This window comes from Rattus norvegicus, chromosome 3, assembly GCF_021556685.1.
Source record: "Rattus norvegicus strain SHRSP/BbbUtx chromosome 3, alternate assembly SHRSP_T2T, whole genome shotgun sequence".
In the NCBI taxonomy this organism is placed as follows: domain Eukaryota; kingdom Metazoa; phylum Chordata; class Mammalia; order Rodentia; family Muridae; genus Rattus; species Rattus norvegicus.
Genome location: NC_141536.1, coordinates 111,666,300 through 111,690,647, shown reverse-complemented (window position 1 = coordinate 111,690,647; position 24,348 = coordinate 111,666,300). Strand labels below are relative to the sequence as shown.

The window sequence follows — 24,348 nt, the reverse complement described above, 5'->3', positions numbered from 1 at the left end:
CTCTGCCTTCTAGGCAAGGAACTTGGCTATTATCTCTCACATCTGCTGGCTGCACATTTCTAGAGAGGAGGTTTTTTTCTTTTCTTTTTTTTTCCCTTTAAAGCAAGATGGTTCTTGTCCTCAGAGGCAGTTTTCTGGGGAAGGGGCAGCTGTGAGACATTGTCAGACTGTCTACAGCTCCAGGTGTGATTAGGATCATTGCTAGGCCAATTATCTGAGCCACAGGGTTCAGGAACAGAGTGAGGGTACAGTGGAGGGAAAGGCTAGGAAGAGAGAAGAGGCCGATGCTAAGATCACTGACTTAGAAATTGGTATTTCCTAAGACTCCCCAGAACTGGATAGGACAGAAGGCCTGGGGAACCAACCACATTGTGCCTTTTTTATGTCCCTCTCCACTTATCTCCTTTAGGGTCTCTCCTAGGTTTCAGCTGCTGGGACGAACAAAGGCGAAGAGGAAGACAGGTTTGATGCTGTCCTCAGGGCCATAATAACCATCCCCAAGCCCCAGGCTGTCCAGAGAATTCTTCTCTAACTGTCTAAGGCTGTAGAGGGAGTAGCCAGCTGTGTTGAGTGCTCCTGGAGAAGAAGTGGGCATGGTGTTCCCACCCTGAAATGCTGGGAAGCATGCCGTTTACCGGTCTCTCAGGGCGGCGTGCAAACTCCTGCTCTCGGCCGTGAGTCAGCAGAGATGGGAATGTTCACTTATTTGCACAAACATATGTCAACAGTGCTTTCAAAAACAACCCACTCTTCTTATCATACCACAAAGGAAATATTAATTCTTGTTAGTCTTCAGCGTAGCTCACATAGCAGTCTGTTGCTGGGAATGGACTTAGTACACTCCCACGTGAGAAAATAGAGGTTCGGAGAAGTGGCTTGACCAAGCACACAGAGTTAATTAATGGCAAAAACTTAGTGTTACTCCTCTCTTTCTCTCTTTCTCTCTGTCTCTGCCTTTCTCTTTGTGTCTCTCTCTGTCTCTTTCTATCTGTCTCTGTCTATCTGCCTCTTTGTTTCTCTCTGCCTCTCTGTGTTGGTCTTTCTGTCTTTCTGCCTCTCTATGTCTGTCTCTCTGCCTCTCTGTCTCTCTGTCTCTGCCTCTCTGTGTGTCTCTTTCTCTCTGTCTCTCTCTCTGTCTCTCTCTGTCTCTGTCTCTCTCTCTCTCTCTCTCTCTCTCTCTCTCTCTCTCTCTCTCTCTCTCCTCTCTCTTGTCACACTGGGGACTGAACCTCATGCAAGTTTTACCACATAGTTATATCCCCAGACCTTTTCATGCTTTTTGCTTTTGCACAAAGTTTAGCTAAAGTTCCCAGGCTGTCCCTGAACTCACTGTAGCCTATGTAGGCCTCAAAACTTGTGTACCTCTACTTCAGCCTCACATTTAGATGGGAGTACAGTCCCGAGCTAATAGGTCCAGCTTAGTGTCACTCTTATTTATTAGAGCACATGTATGCAGGTGTGTTCTTGTGTCTGAAAGCCAGAGGCCAGTGGCGTTTCCTATTTCTATCTACTTTGTTTCTTGGGACAGATTTTCGAGGGCTCACTGACTTTTCTAGGTTGCCCGGCCAGCAAGCTTTAGGAATGCTCCTGCCTCCACCTCCCCAGCCTCTTGTTTACAAGTCTGTGACTGTGCCAGGGTTCTGACTTTAGTGTTGGGTATCCACATTCAGGTTCTCATCATGGTCTTTTAACAAAGAGCCTTACCAACTGACCCATCTTCCTAGCCCAAAGTGTATCTTCTTTTAAATAAGCAAACAATTGGATGGCACAGTACCAAAGCTTGGGCTGAGAATCAAATATTCTCTATTGCATCAAAGCCAGTGGCCATACCTCCCATCCAAGAAGGCACAGTGCACATGAAGTCTCAGTGGAATGGGAAGGATGAAGGTGTAGAAGGGACATGAGACTGAGAAAATGTGGAGACTGCCTTCCCCAATCTTAGAGAAAACCTGGGGAAGTCAGAGAAGATGGGACAGGAAATCACACTTACAGGAAGCAGAGGTGAGCACAAAAGGTGTTCCAGGGTGGGGCACAGTAGCAAAGGGCAGTAAGCTGGGGCGGAGTCTGAAGGGGAAATGGGTGTGAGCTTTGATTGGGAAACCAGGCTGTGAATAAGGAAGTAACAGAAGGAAGGAAGCCAGAGCTCCCAAAGGCCTGTTGGCTTTGGAATCTGGCGGGTCCTACCAGATAGGGTCTCCGGCATAAAATTCACTTTTATGTTGTGTTCTTTTGAGGTGCTAAAGATGTGTTTGAAGTAAGCACTATTGAAATCCAAGGCCCCTAAGGAAGACTGGTGTGATGTCCTGAGTAACACCCCAGGAAATGGGGAGAGAAGAATGGTAGCTAGCAGAAGAAAACAAGGTAAAGCAAGGAAAGACCACGCGAGGGGCATGAGGCTGGGTGCCAAGAGGCAGCAGAAGATGCCAGGACAGAAAACCTTACAGTCTGTGCCTGAGGTGGCCGTGCCGAGGCCAGATGTGAAGCAAAAGGAATCATCTGGTGGGCAATGGTTCAGGAAAGTCTTAGATTTACCCTTTTCCTTCTGAAATTTTAATAAATTTAGTCTTTGAATTGAGTGGACAAAGCATAGATAAACAGGACAAAAACTTAACAGTTGTCAACATGTCTAAGTATGGGAGTCACAGAAAAAGTGTGTGACCCAAAGGAGACAGTAGCTGGTCATTAAAGAGAGATAAACAAAGGGACATTGTTGGGGCTGCTGGGAGTAGGACATATGCTATGAGAGGTGGACAGCCTCTAGGGTTGTCTTGTGAGGAAGATAAGTCCCCCAGCCAGCCACATGTGGTCATCTCTAACTGGGCCAGGTGTTGGATCTCCACTCTTCTTACTGTTGGAAAAAAATCTTTGCTATGATAAGAAGCTGTGATTGCCCTAGAGGTGTTTAGAGTTCCTTTTACAAAAGGATAGCTCTTCAGAGTTCTTCCTGCATCTGCCGAGAGATCTGGTATTACAATAGGCATTTGGAAACACGTCAAACAAACATGTTTCCAGTAAACATGACAACATAGTCTGGTCCTTCTCAGTGTCTGGACCCTCTGAAAGGAAGCACACTATCGCCCAAACAGGGAGCATCACCTCCCAGGAGCCTTGTGGAGCAGAGGGTCCAGGTTGTATGCTCACCTCATCTGACTAGAAGTAGGGAGAGGAGGAACCTGGCTCTCTGCTGTGGGGAAACAATGAATATTGTTGACTCCAAACTGGAATATTCTTAGGCTGTGCTTAGAGCCTGCTTCTATAGACAGGAGGTCTCATGAACCGGTGTAATTTTTTACAGACACACATTATGTTTACCAACAAATTTTAATGATACTCTCTACCCACTCTTTTTTTTTAAATTTTAAATGTATTTGTATGAGCATATGCCACGTGTATGAAGGTACCCATAGACTCTAAAAGAGCTCAATCCCCTGGAGCTGGAGTTTAAGATGGTTGTGAGTCAAGTCACCCAACCACCTATTCTGATATTCAGTCATGGATCCCGTTGGCCAGTGGTAGCCGGTAGTTTTTTTTTTAATCAAATTAATTTATTTTTATGTATATGGGTGATTTGCCTGCATGTACGTTTATGTCTGAGTACCGCATTTATTCCTGGTGGCCATGGAAGCCAAAAGACGGCATCAGAGCCACTGAAATTATAGTTACAGACAGTTATGGGTTGTCATATGGGTGACAGGAACTGAACTTAGGTCCTGTGCAAGGTTAGCAGGCACTTTTAACCCCTGAGCTTCTGTCTAGTCCCTAGCTGAGTTTTAGGATGACTAAATTCCCGATGTTATCATCCCAATCTACCTGGAAGGGAGCTGACAAGTGTCTAGAATAGCATGTGGGACCCAAATAGTTTGGCCTTCATTAGTTTTCAGAAAAAAATATAAAATAAAAAAACTTATCTTAAAAAAATGAAACTGAGCATGCAAATTACCAATGTACTTGTGATGGAAAGAACAAGAAAAGCCACCAGTGTGCCACGCTTCTGATTCATTGTCACTTTACCAACAGTGAGACACACACGAGGACACAACTGTACAAACACAATATGTGATTTTGCGGAAGTATAACTATTATACTCACTAAGCTAGGCATAACTTTATTTCAGCACCTAATGTATATACTGAAGCACATCAGTAGCAATGAAAATCATTTTCTTTACTTGTCCAAGATAGTTTACCACTACTAGCCATGTTACAACTGTCATCTTGAGCCTGAATACTACAAAAAAAAAAAAAAAAAAAGAAAAAGAAAAAGAAAAAGAAAAAGAAAAAGAAAAAGAAAGAAAACAATCACCCCTGCTCCAAAAATAAAACAGGGGGAAAAAGCACTAACAAACATAGTTGAACAGTTACTTTCCAGTTTTGCTTTATGAAGATATATTTGCTAGAGTAGGAAGAAAACTATAATTTCACTCAACAATTAGCATTTATAGCATTAACATGTTAGGCATGGAGAACGTGCCTTTTCATTCTGCCGACCTCACAAATGGTACAAATGGACAGGATGATTCAGAACTAATAAAAGATACAGGATGCAGCGTGCCTGTACTTTACAGCAAAGATCAAGAAGAATGGACAGAGGCCAAGGTAGGCAGCTGCTGTGTTTTCTTTCTCCTCCTTCCCTCTTCCCTTCTTCTTCCTTCCTCCCTCCCTTTCCTCCTTCCTCCTTTCCTTTCTTCTTCCTTTCCTTTCTTCTTCCCTTCCTTCCCTCCCTCCTTCCTTCCTTCTTTTGTCCGTTCCTTTTTCCTTCTTTTTCTCTTTCTCTTCCTTCCCTCCTCCTTCCTTCTACCCCCTTTCCTCCTTCTTTATTTTTCATTTTCTTTTTCTTTCTCTTCACCTCTCTTACTTGTTTTCTTTCTTCTTCTGGTTTTGTTTTTGTTTTTGCTCTTTAAACAGGCCTTTCTATATAGCTATGTAGTTCAGGCTGCCCTAAAATTTTCTCTGTAGCCAGGCTTATCCAGAGCTAGTGGATCTCTTATTTTCACTTCTGGAAAATGACAGGATTACAGGTATGTGCCCCTAGACAGGAGCTCTCTCTCTGTAGTCCAGCCTGGCCTTGAACTCACACCCCCCTTTTCTTTCTTCTATATGAAAATACTAGAATTATTGGAGTGAGCCACTATTCCTGGCAACTGGGGGATTTTATTTTTAAATGCTCTGGAGACACATCTGGTGTGGATGTCCCATTTGTGGCTGAACACTTCATAGACACTTATTTTCCTCACTTGAACAGTGTTGTAACTCTGCAGTATCCATCATATCCTGCACAAAGAAGCATCGCAGATCAGGTCTGAGAGTTGCACTTGTCTATGGGTAGTAAGATACAAATTTCGAAGACAGTTTGATATTGGACAAACAGATTTAATAGGTTCACCCCTGAAACCTGAGTTCCCAAACCATGGGTTCTTGACCAGATTTGTAGAAGTAGGAATGTTTTCTCATACAGTCTAAGCAGAAGGCAATTGATTATCCTATAGCATGATAAAACTAATGATGACCTCTTGTCCCTATAGAAGCCCTGTCCAGCACTATGAAAGCCAGCCAGCATGAAGGAAGCTTGTAAGGTGGAATTGGTTTGATTTCTCTAAGTCCTGTGGCCAAAGTAAATGTTATCTTCAGCAATTGGGTCTTACCATCAAGTTATTGCAGAAAAACAAGAACAATGGCAAAAGCTTGTATATTTCGGGGACAATCTCTGAACAAAACTGGAGAGAAGATATGTCACGCCGGTCTTGTGTCTGGCTTCTGGGAGGAGCATTATGCTCTGTATAATATAAGTCCAATTAAACTCTATTTAAAAGAATGTTTTCTTAATATGTACAGGTGTTTTGTCTACATTTAAGTCATTGTACTATATGAATATCTGGTGCCCACAGAGACCAAAAGAGGATTTCATATACTCTGAAACTGGAATTATAATTGTAGTACTTGGAATTGAACCCAGGTTCTCTGGAAGAGCAGCCAGTGCTGTAACTGTTGAGCCATCTCTCCATGTCCCAGATAAACTATTTTATTATACACATGTGTGTGTGTGTGTGTGTGTGTGTGTGTGTGTGTGTGTGTGTGCAGGTGTGTGTGTGCGTGTGTGTGTGTGCGTGTGTGTATGTGTGTGTTGTGTGTGTATGTGCTTGTGTATATATGTGTTATATATGTGATACATATGTATGAATTTGCAAACAGGTTTTTTTGTTCCCATCTTCCTCCCCCACCCCCTCTGCACTACTCCCCCTATTTAAACCTCCTTCTCTATTATTCTCCATTTCTTCTATCCCTTTGTGTTAGGTAGTGTTTTACTGCTGTGAACAGACACCATGGCCAAGACAAGTCTTTTAAGGACAACATTTAGTTGGGGCTGGCTTACAGGTTCAGAAGTTCAGTTCGTTATCATCAAGGTGGGAGCATGAAAACGTGGTGCAGGAGGAGCTGAGAGTTCTACATCTTGATCTGAAGACAAATGGGAGAAGACTGGCTTCTAGGTAGTTAGGAGGACGCTCTCTCAAAGCCTATCCCCACAGTGACATACTTCCTTCAACAAGGCCACACCTCCTAATAGTGCTACTCCCTGGGCCAAGCACTTTCAAACCACCACACCCCTCTCCTTAAGATCTATTTTTCCCTTCCCACCAATGGTCCCTTTCTAGCTCCCTTCATTCTACAGTTGCTTCCAGTTAAACACTCTAATCTAAAGTTTCAATACAAGGATCCACACAGGAGTGAGAACATGGAACCCTTGTCTTTACTGAGTACTGGATACCTCCCTCAGTATAATATTTACCATTTTAATTCCACTTGCCTGCAAATTTTATAATCCCGTTTTTCTTTACAAGTGAATAAAAATCAAGGTTCAGAGACTGTCATCGATGTGGAAAGAGAGATTGTTAAACTCTAGACCTTGGGGAGGGACCTGAGCAAAACAGTGTCTTCAGGACCTGAGAGGACCATTACCTCACAGCAGCTGTGGCTGCCTGTGCTAGGCCTGCACACAATTAAGTCAGTGAATATGCCAGTTCTAGGTAGGGAGGACCTCACTAGTCTCTGTGCCTAGCTGAGGAGCTGCTGGCAGTTGTCCTCTGCAGGAGAGAAAATCATTTTTCTTTTAGGAGTGTGGCCCCTGGTAGATCATGGCTCAGTGGATAACCCCAGAGCCATAAGTAAATGTATATGGGATGTCTCTAGATGAGGGTCCTCGTATCCTTGGTTTGCTTCCTTCCCCAAACTCTCTGTCATTTGTAGTTTTTCCATGGGCAGCTGTTTCTTTTACCAAACTACTGAAGTGAACGTGTATATGGATATTTATAGAAAACAGAAAACAATTAGTTTACCTGCAAATAATAATTGTTGGGTAATTTGCTTAATTGGGGTCCCTGGATCAGTGGCACCAGCCAGTGTTAACCTGCTAGACTCCACCTGAGGTGATCTGCCTCATTGTGTGGTTTGCATACCACCATATGCCACCCAGACTGAATTTTTTACCCAGTGTGAAATAATTCCTATTGACAGGATAACCACAATCACAGCAGGTAAGCCAAACTAGGGGAAAACAATAATCATATTAGGGAAACAGTAATTGCCTGTACCCACCACCAAATGTTGCCGTTAATCTGCTGAGGATGTCTGCCGAGCATGTGGTTGGGAACAGCTTGAGGGCCACTTGGAATGATGCTGGGACACGAGCATAGGTCCCCTTAAATGCACTTGACTATGAGCTATGTAGGATTTGCTAGTGGCACTTGGTCTTAATTTTCACCATAGTCTGAAACATGAATATGTAATCCAGGCCTCAAAACCTGAAGGCAGAGGTCCAGGACCAAGGCTGTAGCTAAAAATCTGCTTTTCTGCTTGGCCAGATGGCCTGCACCTTTAATAACTATGGTGTTTTTAAATCTGAGTATCAAGAGCTAATGTTCAATCCACCGAAACTACTTTGCACAGAATGCACCCCATCCTCAGACTCTGCCAAGTCTCCCTTTTATGCCATCCATGAGCAAGACATCTCAGAGTGAAGTGTAAGTACAGAGATACCCCACAGAGCAATGGCTCTCAACAGTGGTCTTGAGATCCCTTTGGGAGGTCAAATAACCATTTCACAGTGGTCACCAAAGGCCATCAAAACCCACAGACATTATAATTCATAACACTAGCAAAATTATACTTATGAGGTAGCAATGACGATAATGTTATGGCTGGGGGTCACCACAGCATGAGGAACTAACTGTATTAAAGGGTCCCAGCTTTCCGAAGGTTGACAATTGCTGCCCTAGAGAGTGCTGTTGAAGCAAGATTGCCACGGGCACTAATCAACTCTTCGCTTTCAATACCTCATTTTCTCTTCAGCATGAACCAACTGACGCCTATGTGACACCCCCAAGAAAATTGTTTCTGCTCTGACTTTCCAACAAGTGCTCCTGGGCAGAGCTGGGCACCCCCCAAACCTGTGAGGATCAGGGTTTCATTGGACAGTACTTCCGGGAGTGAGCAAAGCTTCTGTTTTGAATGAGGCTGAAGGATGCTGTGGAAGTGAGAATGCCTTTAAAAACATTTTTTTAGATTCGTTTATTTTATTATCTTATTTAAATGAGTGTTTTGCCTGAATGTATTTCTGTGCTCCATGAACCTGTTTGATTTCTTCTGAGTCAGAAGAGGGCATCAGATCCTCTGGGACTGGAGTTATACATGGTTGTGAGCAGCCATGTTGGGTGCTAGAAATTAAACCTGTGTCCTTTCTTCAAAAGCAAGCAGTGCTTTTTACCATTGAACTAACTCTCCTCATCCCAGAGAAGTCTTTTTAAATGTCTCCTGAAAATAGAAGAAAAATTCCTAGTGGAATTATGGGATTTGATGGCTTTTTTGTGACCTAGGTCTTTAATCAATTAAAATTTACCCATTGGAGCCTTTTGCAAAGCAAATCGGTATCTCACTTATTAAAAATTAAGAAAGCCATAGTGTCTAACATGCACATAGAAGGGCAGGGAAGAGTAGCAACAAAAGGTTAGGCATAGGGAATAAAGCTACACTACACAGTTCTGATTTAAATGTACCACAAAGTTTGGGTGTCGCCACCTGCAGCGCATGACATTAGCATAATTGTGTTTGCTTACTTTTAGTTTATGAGTTGCAGACTGCAGTTAGGATCGTTTGTATGGTTTCATCTGAATTATGGGCTGGAGCTTGGAAAGCCAAGAAAGTAGTTAGAGACAACGCTTACAGCAGCTGGAGAAACTAAGCAGTTTCTTTGAAATAAACCACAAAACACAACACAGCGACACGAAGCTTTATCACACTAGGCTTTTCATTAAAAATGGGTCTATCTACCCAAGAAGCCTCCCCAGCCAGCCAGGTCCAGAATGTAATTTTGTGTACCACATACCTGCCTGTTGCCCTCAGAGGTCAGAAGAGAGCTTCAAATGCCCTGGGATTGGAGTTACTGATGGCTATGAGCTGGCATAGGGTGCTGGGAACTTAGGTCCTCTCTGCAAGAGCACTAAGAACTTTTACCCGCTGAACTCACTCTCCATCCCTGAGGAGATTTTTAAATTATTGCTAACTTCCTCCCTACTCCCCCAATAGGGAAAAATGCAGGCTCTGAACTCATATCCCATCTCCCCAATAAGAGGCCAGCATTAAGCAGTCCCCGTGGCTCCTCCATACATCCATGGCTGCTAAGATATTCATATTAATACTAATGGTAGATAGACATGTTTTGGAAGTCAAGGACTAATATCATTTCTGTCTCCTCAACAGACATACACACAGATACAGAGATACAGAGATGGGGGTTGGGGGACAAGAAGGAGGATGGAGGAGGGACCAAGGAAGGGAGGACAAAGAGGGAGGATAGGAAAGAGAGGAAGAGGGAGATAACACCTGGTCTTTTCAGATATTTTGATAACTAAGTTCTTGCTTCTCTTCCTTACACGCAGACTCATTGTCTCTCTCTCTCTCCCTCCTACCCATCTCCCAGAGGTCTGCCTGCCCAGTGACACTGACCAGCTACTCCACTTTGCCTCCTGTTCCCGTTCCTGACATTTCGGTTGTGGACTATGGAGCCTCCATTGCCTAATTATCAATCGAGGCAGCAAACCTCTATTTCTGATTGTTCCCTTGGTCCCAAATGCAAAAAAATCAAATCAAATCAAATCAAAACAAAACAACAACAAAAACAAACAGAAAGCAGCTAGAGGCACTTCAAGTCCCATGTTCAAAGAGTGACTTAGCTTATCAAAAGCTCAACAAAAACAACTTGGCATCCCATGCCTCAGTTTGCTCCTCTCCTATGAAATTCCCCCAGCCAAGTGCAAAGCATTCCAAACCTGTGGTTGTAAAGGCAGGAACCCAGCTTGGAGTTACCAGAGTCTCACTTTTCCTCATGATCTCAGGCAATCATCTGTGAGAAGGCACCACAGGGAAGCACTCTCTCGCCCTGTCTACCCCCATTCAACCTGATCCATTATTCTAGGTTTCCAGTTCCCGGATTGGTTTCCCACTTATGAGCTTTACGCCCACACAGAGGTCAGATGTTTAAAATCACTTTCTGGAGTACAAACCTCCCCATCCAAACCATCAGTTGACCTGTAGAGCATCTAGGCAGGATATCGTGGCTGTTGAGCTTTGCCTCCATCTCTGTCTCTTCCAATTCTCCTCCTCTCTCCACTCTTCTCATGGGCTCACCTCATCTATATACATCCTCACTGACTCTTCTGGCTGAGTATCTGTAGTTCTCTTCCCATTGGGAGCAGCATGATGATCTTTCTCTCTATTCAAGCCTACACTCAAGTTTTTTGTTCACAATAAGGTCAACCCCTGGCACCCTGGCTGAAGTAACTTCTCATACTAGTCCAATGTTCTTGTGTGGCTGTTTAGGCTTATCACTCTGTGAAGTATCTTGCTGTCTTAGTTCCTTCCTGATTGCTATGATAAAACACTATGATGATGGCAACTTATATAAGAAAGAGCTTACTTGGGGCTCATGCTTTCAGGGAGTCATAGTCCATGGCCACCATGGTAGGAGCATGGCAGAAGGCAGGCAGGCTTGGCTCTGGAGCAGTAGCTGAGTTCTTACCTCTGAGATGCAACCATGAGGTAAAGAGAGCTTACCCCAATGGCATCACTTTTTTTAATTGGGTATTTTTTATTTATATTTCAAATGTTATTCCTGGTTTCCTGTCCATAAGTCCCCTATCCCATCCCCCTCCCCCTTATTCTATGAAGGTGGTCCCTTCCCCAATTTCCCCCTCTTCCCACCTCCCTGTCCTGACATTCCCCTACACTGGGTGGTCCAGCCTTGTCAGGACCACGGGCTTCTTGGTGCCCAACAAGGCCATTCTTCTGCTACATATGCAGCTGGAGCCATGGGTCTGTTCATGTGTACGCTTTGGGTAGTGGTTTAATCCCTGGGAGCTCTGATTGGTTGATATTGTTGTTCTTATGGGGTTGCAAACCCCTTCAGCTCCTCCAATCCTTTCTCTAACTTCTCTTAAACCTCTAAGCCTACACCCAGTGATGCATTTCCTCCAATAAGTCCACACCTCTGAATCCTTCCCGAACAATTCCAAGAGAGACCAAGTAAACAAACATAGAAACCTATGGAGGAGGCCATTCTCATTTAAACCACTGCATTTATTGATATTTTTCTTTCATTTTCCCCATTTCTGGTGTATCACTCTTGGACTATTAAAAACTTGAGAGCAATTACTTTAAATTATTGAGTGATTCTTTTTTTGTACCTAAAGTGAAGAAAATTATGGCATGAAATCTGACAAATGTTAGCCTTATTTCTGTGTCCATTTATTGCCAAGTTAATTACTCTGTTTAGTAAAGAGAATGTGAAAACCAGCTTGTACAGGTTGGGAATGCCAGATCACCGGACCCATGCTTGAACCGTGCTTGGAGCAAAGGTAACTCAGCGTGCCCGACAGGAGCTGCTGTGGGAGGACTGTACCTGTCAGGGCACAGTAGTCAGAGTGCATTCAAAGAGCTCCTCCTACTGAGTCCAAGGCAACAGAGCCTTGTGAAAGGAGTGAATGGGATGGAATGCGTAAATCTCTGACTTCCCAGAATGAGAAACATTTCCTTCTTGAGTTCTCCTTTCAGTGGTGTGTGTTTCATCCCAGACTAGAACTAATGTCCTGCCCCAAGAGACTGGCCCGTGTAGCATAGAGGCAGACAGTCCACAGAGGAAGTCTAGACTCCTGACTTGGAGGACTTACCTCAAGCCTATGCCATGGGTTGTCTGCACTCCAAAGCATGACAAAACATAAGGATGGTCTGATTCAAAACATATAGACCTTGTTCCTTTGCAGTGTTTTGCCTTCCATCTTCCTGAGTTCTGTCTTTGCCTCCCACAGTATCCGTCTTTCCGTGGAAATCTCTTTTCCCTCATTTATGTTCATTCATATCCAGGATTTTCTTTCTTCCATCTTTATTAACTTGGTATTTCTTATTTACATTTCAATTGTCAATTGTTATTCCCTTTCCCTGTTTCCGGGCCAACATCCCCCTAGCCCCTCCCCCTCCCCTTCTATATTGGTGCTCCCCTCCCCATCCTCCCCCCATTGCCGCCCTCCTCCCAACAATCACGTTCACTGGGGGTTCAGTCTTGGCAGGACCCAGGGCTTCCCCTTCCACTGGTCCTCTTACTAGGCTATTCATTGCTACCTATGGGGTCAGAGTCCAGGGTCAGTCCATGTATAGTCTTTAGGTAGTGGCTTAGTCCCTGGAAGCTCTGGTTGCTTGGCATTGTTGTACATATGGGGTCTCGAGCCCCTTCAAGCTCTTCCAGTTCCTTCTCTGATTCCTTCATATCCAGGATTTTAAGGATATCTAAAATACTGCTCTTTCTGTCTTAGATAAAAGTTTCTTTCCTGAGCTGCAGACATCTCTGCTCACCTGCCAGTCAGATATTAAAATTAACAGCTTTATTGAGGCAAAACAAGCACATGATGAGTTTCACACATTTGAAGAGTAAAATTTCTTACATCTGACAGATGCTTAAACCTGAAAAGCTGTCACAAGAATCGAGGAACGTACTTCTCAGCAAAGGTTCCCTTTTTGCTGTCCTTCTCCACTTTCCTGTTCCAAGGAGAACTGATCTCTTCTTTGCTGTAGGATATTTTCCATGTGCTGGAGTTGACATAAAGAGAGCCATTCAGTATCTGCTCTTCATTGGGAGGAAGAAGTATCTGGCTTCTTTCACTTAGCATCAGTCTGGTGAGGAACATTGAAGTCATGATTCAGAAATTCACTTCATTTTATTATCGAGTAGCGTTCTGTTGAATAGTTATGCTACAGTTGATCTATGCAGTCAATCACTGATGTTCTTTATAGTTTGTGGCCATTAGGAACAAAAGTACTGTGAAGTCACTCCATTTCCTAACCATAAATACCCAGATGTGGAATGTCCAACCTACAAGGGCAAGAAAAGAAAAGAAAGCAAATTGTTTCCAAAGGTTTGGACCTTTGCCTTGTGACCTTTCAGATAAAGTCAAGTACAGAAGAGACGTGCCTACAAGCGCCACCGTGCCTATCTTTGCCAAACGCTGAGCCTATCCACATTGCCTTCAGACTAATTCCATTCACAGAGTTGTTAAAATTAACCTGAGCAGCTCAGGCTCCTGCTCTCTGCTCTCCTCTTCTATATCCCGCCTCAGTGCCATTCTTCAAGACCCTACTGGAGTCTCTGACATCTTCCCACAATTATTCCATTCAAAGAAACTTAGGCATCCTAGAGACTTGGCCACTCCCTCCGTAGTACCGTGTTCAAGTACTCATGCACCTGTCAGGTATCTTGTCCCACCTCAGGAAGGGAAAACAGAAAGAATTTAAGGAAACACCTGCAGCATCACCAAGTACACTGGAATTCACAAGCATTAATGTTTCCCTTCCTCAAGGAGCAATGAGTTCTGCCCCAATCTAAGCTGAAACTGAAAACAAGCTTCACTTTCAAATAGTTTCTTTTCCTTCAGTGAGTCTCCTTTCACGACAGGACCAATCACAGTGAAATACAGCATTCCTATTTCTGAGCAATAAGCCAAAAGAGCGCACTAGCAAGAGATGGCTACAAATTTCCATTCCTTTCAAGTTTCATGCTTACAATTTAAAAACTTCGAGCCCAGGGGAGAAAGGAACTCTAAGGTTTCTCAGCCGTTTATGGTAAGAAGCAGGACTGTTTTGGTGATGCCCGTGGGACTGCTACAAAAGCCGCCTGACTGGAGGATTCTGTGCTGCCACTCCATCCTGGGGCTGCTTCGACTCCGGTAAGGAGCAGAAGAAAGGAGATCATCTTACAGGGCAATTCCATTGTGCTCCCTTTCCTTTGCTAAGTCATGCATCTGCAGAAGGTGATATTTTTAACTGTTTCTGCACTTCAGCAAATAAAAGACCTAACTAAAGAACACACTTACCACACATCCTAGTCAATGAGCAAGGACAAATTTTTAGAGAGTTTTAGTGCACTTTGTTGTTGTTATTGTTAATTATCCTCTCTCTCTCTCTCTCTCTCTCTCTCTCTCTCTCTCGTGTGCCTGTGTGTGTGTGTGTATGTGTGTGTGTGTGTATGTGTGTGTGTGTGTGTGTGTGTGTGTGTGTAAGAGTGCATGGCATAGCATATCTGCAAAGTCAGAAAGATAGTTCTCTCCCTCTATCTACTGTGTGGTTTCCAAAGACACAATCAAAGTTCTCGGGTTTAGTAGCAAGTGCTTTTACCTGCCAGGCCATCTCATTGGCTCACAGAGAAATTTTAATGCCCAATCTCAGTGACTTATATTTAGCTGACTGCCCCACTCAATAGCTCACAAGTAATTGGTCTTGTATCTCTTTCACCTTTCAGTCTTATGCTCTGTATTTTATAAAGATGTTGTAAAGTCACCTGACATGTCGAAGGAGAGAGGGCTCTGATTTTAGGATGTAGGCCTCTGAATTCTGCATGAACTGAAAACCAGATGTTTCATCAGGAAAGCTGTCCAGCTCTGGCAGCTAGAAGATCTATCCTGTGACTTTTCTTTTAAGTCAGAGAAGGAGAAGGAGGGGGGCTGGGCCAGGAAGGTTGGGATGAAAGGCAGGATTTCCTGAGGAAACTCAGCTTGGGCTTCTGTAGTTACTGATGTTGCTTTTCCTCCTCACATGCTAAGCGTGAGCCTGAGTCTGCAACCCACTGGCTCTCCGCTTACGTCATTACATCATCAAGCATTGCCTTCCCCGGAGCAAGTTCTACAGCATTGCACCAGACATGCTTGGGGCAACACTGGCGAGAGGTGAAGAAGGAAATGATTTCATGTCCAGCCTCAGAAGGGGGTTTCCCAAGACATGGTGGGTGAACAGCTCTTAAGATGTCTGAGATCTGATCTTTGATGCATGTGTACTTACTCCCTTCTCTACTGTGAGGGGATATGGATGTGGCAGATTGGAGATGGTGGTACGCTTTTTTGGCAAGCTCGCTGTGAATGTGTGTTGGCTAGTGAGTGTGAAACAGTGTGGAAGTGATCTTTGCCACATGTGTGTCTGGCCTTCACAAAGATGGGCTGGGCTACTGTATGAGAAGCCTAACTACAACTTCTCATTTAGAAGTGCAGAGAAGGGAAGGGAAGAGGCCCTTGCTGAGATAGGCCTTCCAGCCATCTCTACTACTCTGGTTTAAAATGTTGTCTCCAGGTAAATGCTGCTGTTTTGAAGCTTGTGAAGCCCTTTGAGCATGGGACTTACCTGGCAGGCAGTGTATCTACCTGGCAGGGCTTTCGTACTTGCGGGCAGTTCCTCTCTGTTTCCTCTGTTGGCTCAAGCTCTGTTTCCTGATCCACTGAGAGGTAAGCAAGCCAAATGACACTCCCGCCATCACAGAAAGGAGTCTCTCACTGTCCTAAACACCACCATGCCTTTCTATCATGAAACTGAGAGCCTGAATAAACCTTCCTCCTGCTAGCTACTTCTGCTAAACACTTTGTAAGGGGAAATGAATGAGTCTGCCAGGCCTGGTCCTTTGTTACCTTCAGCCCAGTCACCATCAGCATTACCAAGAGACCCCATTCAACTCCACAGTCAACTACTGACCCACAGAAAGGAAAAAAATCCTGACCTGTAGGTAATGGTTGTTTCTCAGCTTAACAAGTTTTGAGGTGTTTTTCGTAGAGAAGTCACCCCTTGGAGCTGTGGGTAAGGACAGCTTCTGTAGGGCTTCGATACCTTATATGGCTTTTCAAGACCTCGGTCCTATTCTTTTACTTTTTAATAAACTTTATTATTAAAAACTTGCAAATCGAAAAACCTAAAGCTAGGTAATAATAAGTAATAAACTAGAAATAAATAAAGCTCATTGTTTTTCTAGCTCTAATTCTGTCATAGGCTTTCTTGTTTTTGGTGGTGGGTAAGTTCACAAAGTATATTTGATACTGAAAGCATAAAAATTTAATGTGCAGTTTTACAGCTTCTGTTCTGAATATCGATTTTTAAACATATAGAAGTTCATTAAGATGTGTAGACTTGGAGTCTGATTAATTTTGGTGAGTGATTTTTTTTAATTGTCAGTCCTATTCCTTATCCATACACTTCAGTGGGTGTTTATCCCTTAGATGCAGACATCCAGAACCCTGGGCATGTGCTTCCCATGGGAGCATTTGGACTTGTAGTGCAGTATGGTGGTTTGAATATGCTTGGTACAGGGAATGGCACTATTAGGAAGTGTAGGCTTGTGGTAGTAGGTGTGGCCTTGTTGGACAGAAGTGTGTCACTCTTGGGGAAGTACTTTGAGACCCTTCTAGCCATGTGGGAGCTAGTCCTCCCCTATTGGCCATCAGTTCTTCCATCCCCACATCTGTCTGGACACTACCATGTTTCTGCCTCAATGATAATGGACTGAAACAGTAAACCTATAAGCCAGCCCCAATTAAACGTTGTCCTTCATAAGAGTTGCCTTGGTCATGGTATCTCTTCACAGCAATGGAAACCCTAAGACGAGGAGTTTTAAGCATTTCTTTAGTGTTCACGATTGTTTGCATATGAAGAGGTCAACTCAGAATAATAGAGCCCTTTCTTCCACCCATACCACACACACTGTTGTACGGCAACCTTTCCAAGCTGTTGTGGTTGTGGTGATTTTAAAGTTAAAATGCAATCATGTGATCAGGCGGCATTTTGAGATTGTTCCTATTAGAAAGGAAGGAAAGCTCAAGGACAGCAAGAATTCACCTACCAGGGGCACTTTAATCTTCTCCTTGTTCCTTCTCTTAATCATTCTGCTTCTCTTCCCCATGCTCACGTTCTCAACACCACGCTGCCTTTCCAAACACAGATTCACAGTTCCCAGTCATTAGTCTCCCTCAGAGCCATTTTTCCCCATGTTTTCTCTTTTCTTTTGCCCAGCTAAAATTAGCCTTGCTAGCCGGGACCTGTACTTAACCCAGCACACAGTTCCAGCTCTGAGTGAGATGCCAAGAACACCTTTTCAGCCTGGATCCCAGGGTGTGCTTGGATGTTTTGTGCTGAGGGCATCAATACGATGCTCAGCCATGCGTGGCTGTTTCTATTCTAAGGGATACATTTGGCTGTTTATTAAGCAGCAAGAAACAGTGTAATCTTCACCTACTGACAAAATGAATGTGGGTGAGATGCTTCTAGATGCATGGCATTGATGTTTTGAGCAGTAATCGGCTGTGTTTCAATGTGGCTTGCAGCAGGCAAATGCCTACTAGAGAATCTGACATCCCGAATGGCCTTTTTATTTGGTCCAGACCCCAAAAGAACTCTACTTAGATGAGCAAAAGCAAGATGTGTCTACAAATTGGATTTGTTACCTCATAGCATTTATTAGGATGTCTTATTTTTTCTGTTTCCCTCATTTCAAGTTGTGGGGTATTTGCTAAAAGCCCAAGATGAAATCAAGTTAGACTGAGGAAGAATTGACTGGGTTAATCATGATGTGTTCTAAGTTATAGAAAAATTAGGGTAATTATATCATTTATTCTCCAAAGTAGGATACTGAGTATGAGATGAGACACTTCTGATCATTAAACCAGGACAACAGTCCCACACCCGCGGATCCCGGCCTGCAGCAGCTCTCTGCTCCCAGACCCGTGAGAGAGAGAGACCTCACCGCCTGGTCAGGTGGGCACTCCTGAGGCTGCAGAGCGGAAGAGACCACCAACACTGCCCACCCCTGCCCACATCCCTGGCCCAAGAGGAAACTGTATAAGGCCTCTGGGTTCCCGTGGGGAAGGGCCCAGGAGCGGCAGGACACCTGCGCCTGAGACACCGCCGGAACCTGAAGGAAGAGACCGGATAAACAGTTCTCTGCACCCAAATCCTATGGGAGGGAGAGCTAAACCTTCAGAGAGGCAGACACACCTGGGAAACCAGAAGACACTGCACTCTGCACACATTACTGATTCCAGAGGAAAACACCAAACGCCATCTGGAACCCTGGTGCACTGAAGCTCCCGGAAACGGCGGCGCAGATCTTCCTGGTTGCTGCCTCCACAGAGAGCTCGTGGGCAGCACCCCGCAAGCAAACTTGAGCCTTGGGACCACAGGTAAGACCAACTTTTCTGCTGCAAGTGACCTGCCGGGTGAACTCAAGACACAGGCCCACAGGAACAGCTGAAGACCTGTAGAGAGGAAAAACTACACGCCCGAAAGCAGATCACTCTGTCCCCATAACAGGCTGAAAGAAAACAGGAAAACAGGTCTACAGCACTCCTGACACACAGGCTTATAGGACAGTCTAGCCACTGTCAGAAATAGCAGAACAAAGTAACATTAGAGAGAATCTGATGGCAAGAGGCAAGCGCAGGAACCCAAGCTACAGAAACCAAGACTACATGGCACCATCGGAGCCCAATTCTCCCATCAAAACAAACATGGAATATCCAAACACACCAGAAAAGCAAGATCTAGTTTCAAAATCATATTTGATCATGATGCTGGAGGACTTCAAGAAAGACGTGAAGAACTCCCTTAGAGAACAAGTAGAAGCCTACAGAGAGGAATCGCAAAAAATCCCTGAAAGAATTCCAGGAAATCATAAATAAACAAGTAGAAGCCCATAGAGAGGAGTCACAAAATCCCTGAAAGAATTCCAGGAAAACACAATCAAACAGTTGAAGGAATTAAAAATGGAAATAGAAACAATCAAGAAAGAACACATGGAAACAACCCTGGATATAGAAAACCAAAAGAAGAGACAAGGAGCTGTAGATACAAGCTTCACCAACAGAATACAAGAGATGGAAGAGAGAGTCTCAGGAGCAGAAGATTCCATAGAAATTATTGACACAACTGTCAAAGATAATGTAAAGCAGAAAAAGCTACTGGTCCAAAACATACAGGAAATCCAGGACTCAATGAGAAGATCAAACCTAAGGATAATAGGTATAGAAGAGAGTGAAGACTCCCAGCTCAAAGGACCAGTAAATATCTTCAACAAAATCTTAGAAGAAAACTTCCCTAACCTAAAAAAAGGGATACCCATAGGCATACAAGAAGCCTACAGAACTCCAAATAGATTGGACCAGAAAAGAAACACCTCCCGTCACATAATAGTCAAAACACCAAACGCACAAAATAAAGAAAGAATATTAAAAGCAGTAAGGGAAAAAGGTCAAGTAACATATAAAGGCAGACCTATCAGAATCACACCAGACTTTTCGCCAGAAACTATGAAGGCCAGAAGATCCTGGACAGATGTCATACAGACCCTAAGAGAACACAAGTGCCAGCCCAGGTTACTGTATCCTGCAAAACTCTCAATTAACATAGATGGAGAAACCAAGATATTCCATGACAAAACCAAATTTACACAATATCTTTCTACAAATCCAGCACTACAAAGGATAATAAATGGTAAAGCCCAACATAAGGAGGCAAGCTATACCCTAGAAGAAGCAAGAAACTAATCGTCTTGGCAACAAAACGAAGAGAAGAAAAGCACACAAACATAATCTCACATCCAAATATGAATATAACAGGAAGCAATAATCACTATTCCTTAATATCTCTCAACATCAATGGCCTCAACTCCCCAATAAAAAGACATAGATTAACAAACTGGATACGCAACGAGGACCCTGCATTCTGCTGCCTACAGGAAACACACTTCAGAGACAAAGACAGAAACTACCTCAGAGTGAAAGGCTGGAAAACAACTTTCCAAGCAAATGGTCAGAAGAAGCAAGCTGGAGTAGCCATTCTAATATCAAATAAAATCAATTTTCAACTAAAAGTCATCAAAAAAGATAAGGAAGGACACTTCATATTCATCAAAGGAAAAATCCACCAAGATGAACTCTCAATCCTAAATATCTATGCCCCAAATACAAGGGCACCTACATACGTAAAAGAAACCTTACTAAAGCTCAAAACACACATTGCACCTCACACAATAATAGTAGGAGATTTCAAAACCCTACTCTCATCAATGGACGGATCATGGAAACAGAAATTAAACAGAGACGTAGACAGACTAAGAGAAGTCATGAGCCAAATGGACTTAACAGATATTTATAGAACATTCTATCCTAAAGCAAAAGGATATACCTTCTTCTCAGCTCCTCAGGGTACTTTCTCCAAAATTGACCATATAATTGGTCAAAAAACGGGCCTCAACAGGTACAGAAAGATAGAAATAATCCCATGTGTGCTATCGGACCACCACGGCCTAAAACTGGTCTTCAATAACAATAAGGGAAGAATGCCCACATATACGTGGAAATTGAACAATGCTCTACTCAATGATAACCTGGTCAAGGAAGAAATAAAGAAAGAAATTAAAAACTTTTTAGAATTTAATGAAAATGAAGGTACAACATATCCAAACTTATGGGACACAATGAAAGCTGTGCTAAGAGGAAAACTCATAGCGCTGAGTGCCTGCAGAAAGAAACAGGAAAGAGCATATGTCAGCAGCTTGACAGCACACCTAAAAGCTCTAGAACAAAAAGAAGCAAATACACCCAGGAGGAGTAGAAGGCAGGAAATAATCAAACTCAGAGCTGAAATCAACCAAGTAGAAACAAAAAGGACCATAGAAAGAATCAACAGAACCAAAAGTTGGTTCTTTGAGAAAATCAACAAGATAGATAAACCCTTAGCCAGACTAACGAGAGGACCCAGAGAGTGCGTCCAAATTAACAAAATCAGAAATGAAAAGGGAGACATAACTACAGATTCAGAGGAAATTCAAAAAATCATCAGATCTTACTATAAAAGCCTATATTCAACAAAACTTGAAAATCTGCAGGAAATGGACAATTTCCTAGACAGATACCAGGTACCGAAGTTAAATCAGGAACAGATAAACCAGTTAAACAACCCCATAACTCCTAAGGAAATAGAAGCAGTCATTAAAGGTCTCCCAACCAAAAAGAGCCCAGGTACAGACGGGTTTAGCGCAGAATTCTATCAGACCTGCATAGAAGACCTCATACCAATATTATCCAAACTATTCCACAAAATTGAAACAGATGGATCACTACCGAATACCTTCTATGAAGCCACAATTACTCTTATACCTAAACCACACAAAGACACAACAAAGAAAGAGAACTTCAGACCAATTTCCCTTATGAATATCGACGCAAAAATACTCAATAAAATTCTGGCAAACCGAATCCAAGAGCACATCAAAACAATCATCCACCATGATCAAGTAAGCTTCATCCCAGGCATGCAGGGATGGTTTAATATAGGGAAAACCATCAACGTGATCCATTATATAAACAAACTGAAAGAACAAAACCACATGATCATTTCATTAGACGCTGAGAAGGCATTTGACAAAATTCAACACCCCTTCATGATAAAAGTCCTGGAAAGAATAGGAATTCAAGGCCCATACCTAAACATAGTAAAAGCCATATACAGCAAACCAGTTGCTAACATTAAACTAAATGGAGAGAAACTTGAAGCAATCCTACTAAAATCAGGGACTAGACAAGGCTGCCCACTCTCTCCCTACTTATTCAATATAGTTCTTGAAGTTCGAGCCAGAGCAATCAGACAACAAAAGGAGGTCAAGGGGATACAGATCGGAAAAGAAGAAGTCAAAATATCACTATTTGCAGATGATATGATAGTTTATTTAAGTGATCCCAAAAGTTCCACCAGAGAACTACTAAAGCTGATAAACAACTTCAGCAAAGTGGCTGGGTATAAAATTAACTCAAATAAATCAGTAGCCTTCCTCTACACAAAAGAGAAACAAGCCGAGAAAGAAATTAGGGAAATGACACCCTTCATAATAGACCCAAATAATATAAAGTACCTCGGTGTGACTTTAACCAAGCAAATAAAAGATCTGTACAATAAGAACTTCAAGACACTGAGGAAAGAAATTGAAGAAGCCCTCAGAAGATGGAAAGATCACCCACGCTCATGGATTGGCAGGATTAATATAGTAAAAATGGCCATTTTACCAAAAGCGATCTACAGATTCAATGCAATCCCCATCAAAATACCAATCCAATTCTTCAAGGAGTTAGACAGAACAATTTGCAAATTCATCTGGAATAACAAAAAATCCAGGATAGCTAAAACTATCCTCAACAATGAAAGGACTTCAGGGGGAATCACTATCCCTGAACTCAAGCAGTATTACAGAGCAATAGTGATAAAAACTGCATGGTATTGGTACAGAGACAGACAGATAGACCAATGGAATAGAATTAAAGACCCAGAAATGAACCCACACACCTATGGTCACTTGATTTTTGACAAAGGAGCCAAAACCATCCAATGGAAAAAAGATAGCATTTTCAGCAAATGGTGCTGGTTCAACTGGAGGTCAACATGTAGAAGAATGCAGATCGATCCATGCTTATCACCCTGTACAAAGCTTAAGTCCAAGTGGATCAAGGACCTCCACATCAAACCAGACACACTCAAACTAATAGAAGAAAATCTAGGGAAGCATCTGGAACACATGGGCACTGGAAAAATTTCCTGAACAAAACACCAATGGCTTATGCTCTAAGATCAAGAATCGACAAATGGGATCTCATAAAACTGCAAAGCTTCTGTAAGGCAAAGGACACTGTGGTTAGGACAAAATGGCAACCAACAGATTGGGAAAAGATCTTTACCAATCCTACAACAGATAGAGGCCTTATATCCAAAATATACAAAGAACTCAAGAAGTTAGACCGCAGGGAGACAAATAACCCTATTAAAAATGGGGTTCAGAGCTAAACAAAGAATTCACAGCTGAGGAATGCCGAATGGCTGAGAAACACCTAAAGAAATGTTCAACATCTTTAGTCATAAGGGAAATGCAAATCAAAACAACCCTGAGATTTCACCTCACGCCAGTGAGAATGGCTAAGATCAAAAACTCAGGTGACAGCAAATGCTGGCGAGGATGCGGAGAAAGAGGAACACTCCTCCATTGTTGGTGGGGTTGCAGACTGGTACAACCCTTCTGGAAATCAGTCTGGAGATTCCTCAGAAAATTGGACATTGAACTGCCTGAGGATCCAGCTATACCTCTCTTGGGCATATACCCACAAGATGCCCCAACATATAAAAAAGACACGTGCTCCACTATGTTCATTGCAGCCTTATTTATAATAGCCAGTAGCTGGAAAGAACCCAGATGCCCTTCAACAGAGGAATGGATACAGAAAATGTGGTACACCTACACAATGGAATATTACTCAGCTATCAAAAACAATGACTTTATGAAATTCGTAGGCAAATGGTTGGAACTGGAAAATATCATCCTGAGTGAGCTAACCCAATCACAGAAAGACATACATGGTATGCACTCATTGATAAGTGGCTATTAGCCCAAATGCTTGAATTACCCTAGATGCCTAGAACAAATGAAACTCAAGACGGATGATCAAAATGTGAATGCTTCACTCCTTCTTTAAAAGGGGAACATGAATACCCTTGGCAGGGAAGAGAGAGGCAAAGATTAAAACAGAGACTGAAGGAACACCCATTCAGAGCCTGCCCCACATGTGGCCCATACATATACAGTCATCCAATTAGACAAGATGGATGAAGCAAAGAAGTGCAGGCCGACAGGAGCCGGATGTAGATCACTCCCGAGAGACACAGCCAGAATACAGCAAATACAGAGGCGAATGCCAGCAGCAAACCACTGAACTGAGAATAGGACCCCCGTTGAAGGAATCAGAGAAAGAACTGGAAGAGCTTGAAGGGGCTCGAGACCCCATATGTACAACAATGCCAAGCAACCAGAGCTTCCAGGGACTAAGCCACTACCTAAAGACTATACATGGACTGACCCTGGACTCTGACCTCATAGGTAGCATTGAATATCCTAGTAAGAGCACCAGTGGAAGGGGAAGCCCTGGGTCCTGCTAAGACTGAACCCCCAGTGAACTAGACTGTTGTG

General features: G+C 43.1%; 1 long non-coding RNA gene across 2 annotated transcripts; it reads left to right on the top strand.

The window, feature by feature from the left end:
- Positions 1-51: 51 nt before the first annotated feature.
- Positions 52-5,811, top strand: LOC102555070 (uncharacterized). Of its 2 annotated transcripts, XR_015683759.1 has the most exons (4): positions 410-462; positions 1,671-2,001; positions 2,235-2,361; positions 5,522-5,811. It is a non-coding gene; the product is annotated as an uncharacterized LOC102555070 (long non-coding RNA). The 2 variants fall into 2 exon arrangements; XR_015683760.1 differs by lacking the exons at positions 410-462; positions 1,671-2,001 and adding an exon at positions 52-183.
- The last annotated feature ends 18,537 nt before the right edge of the window (positions 5,812-24,348 follow it).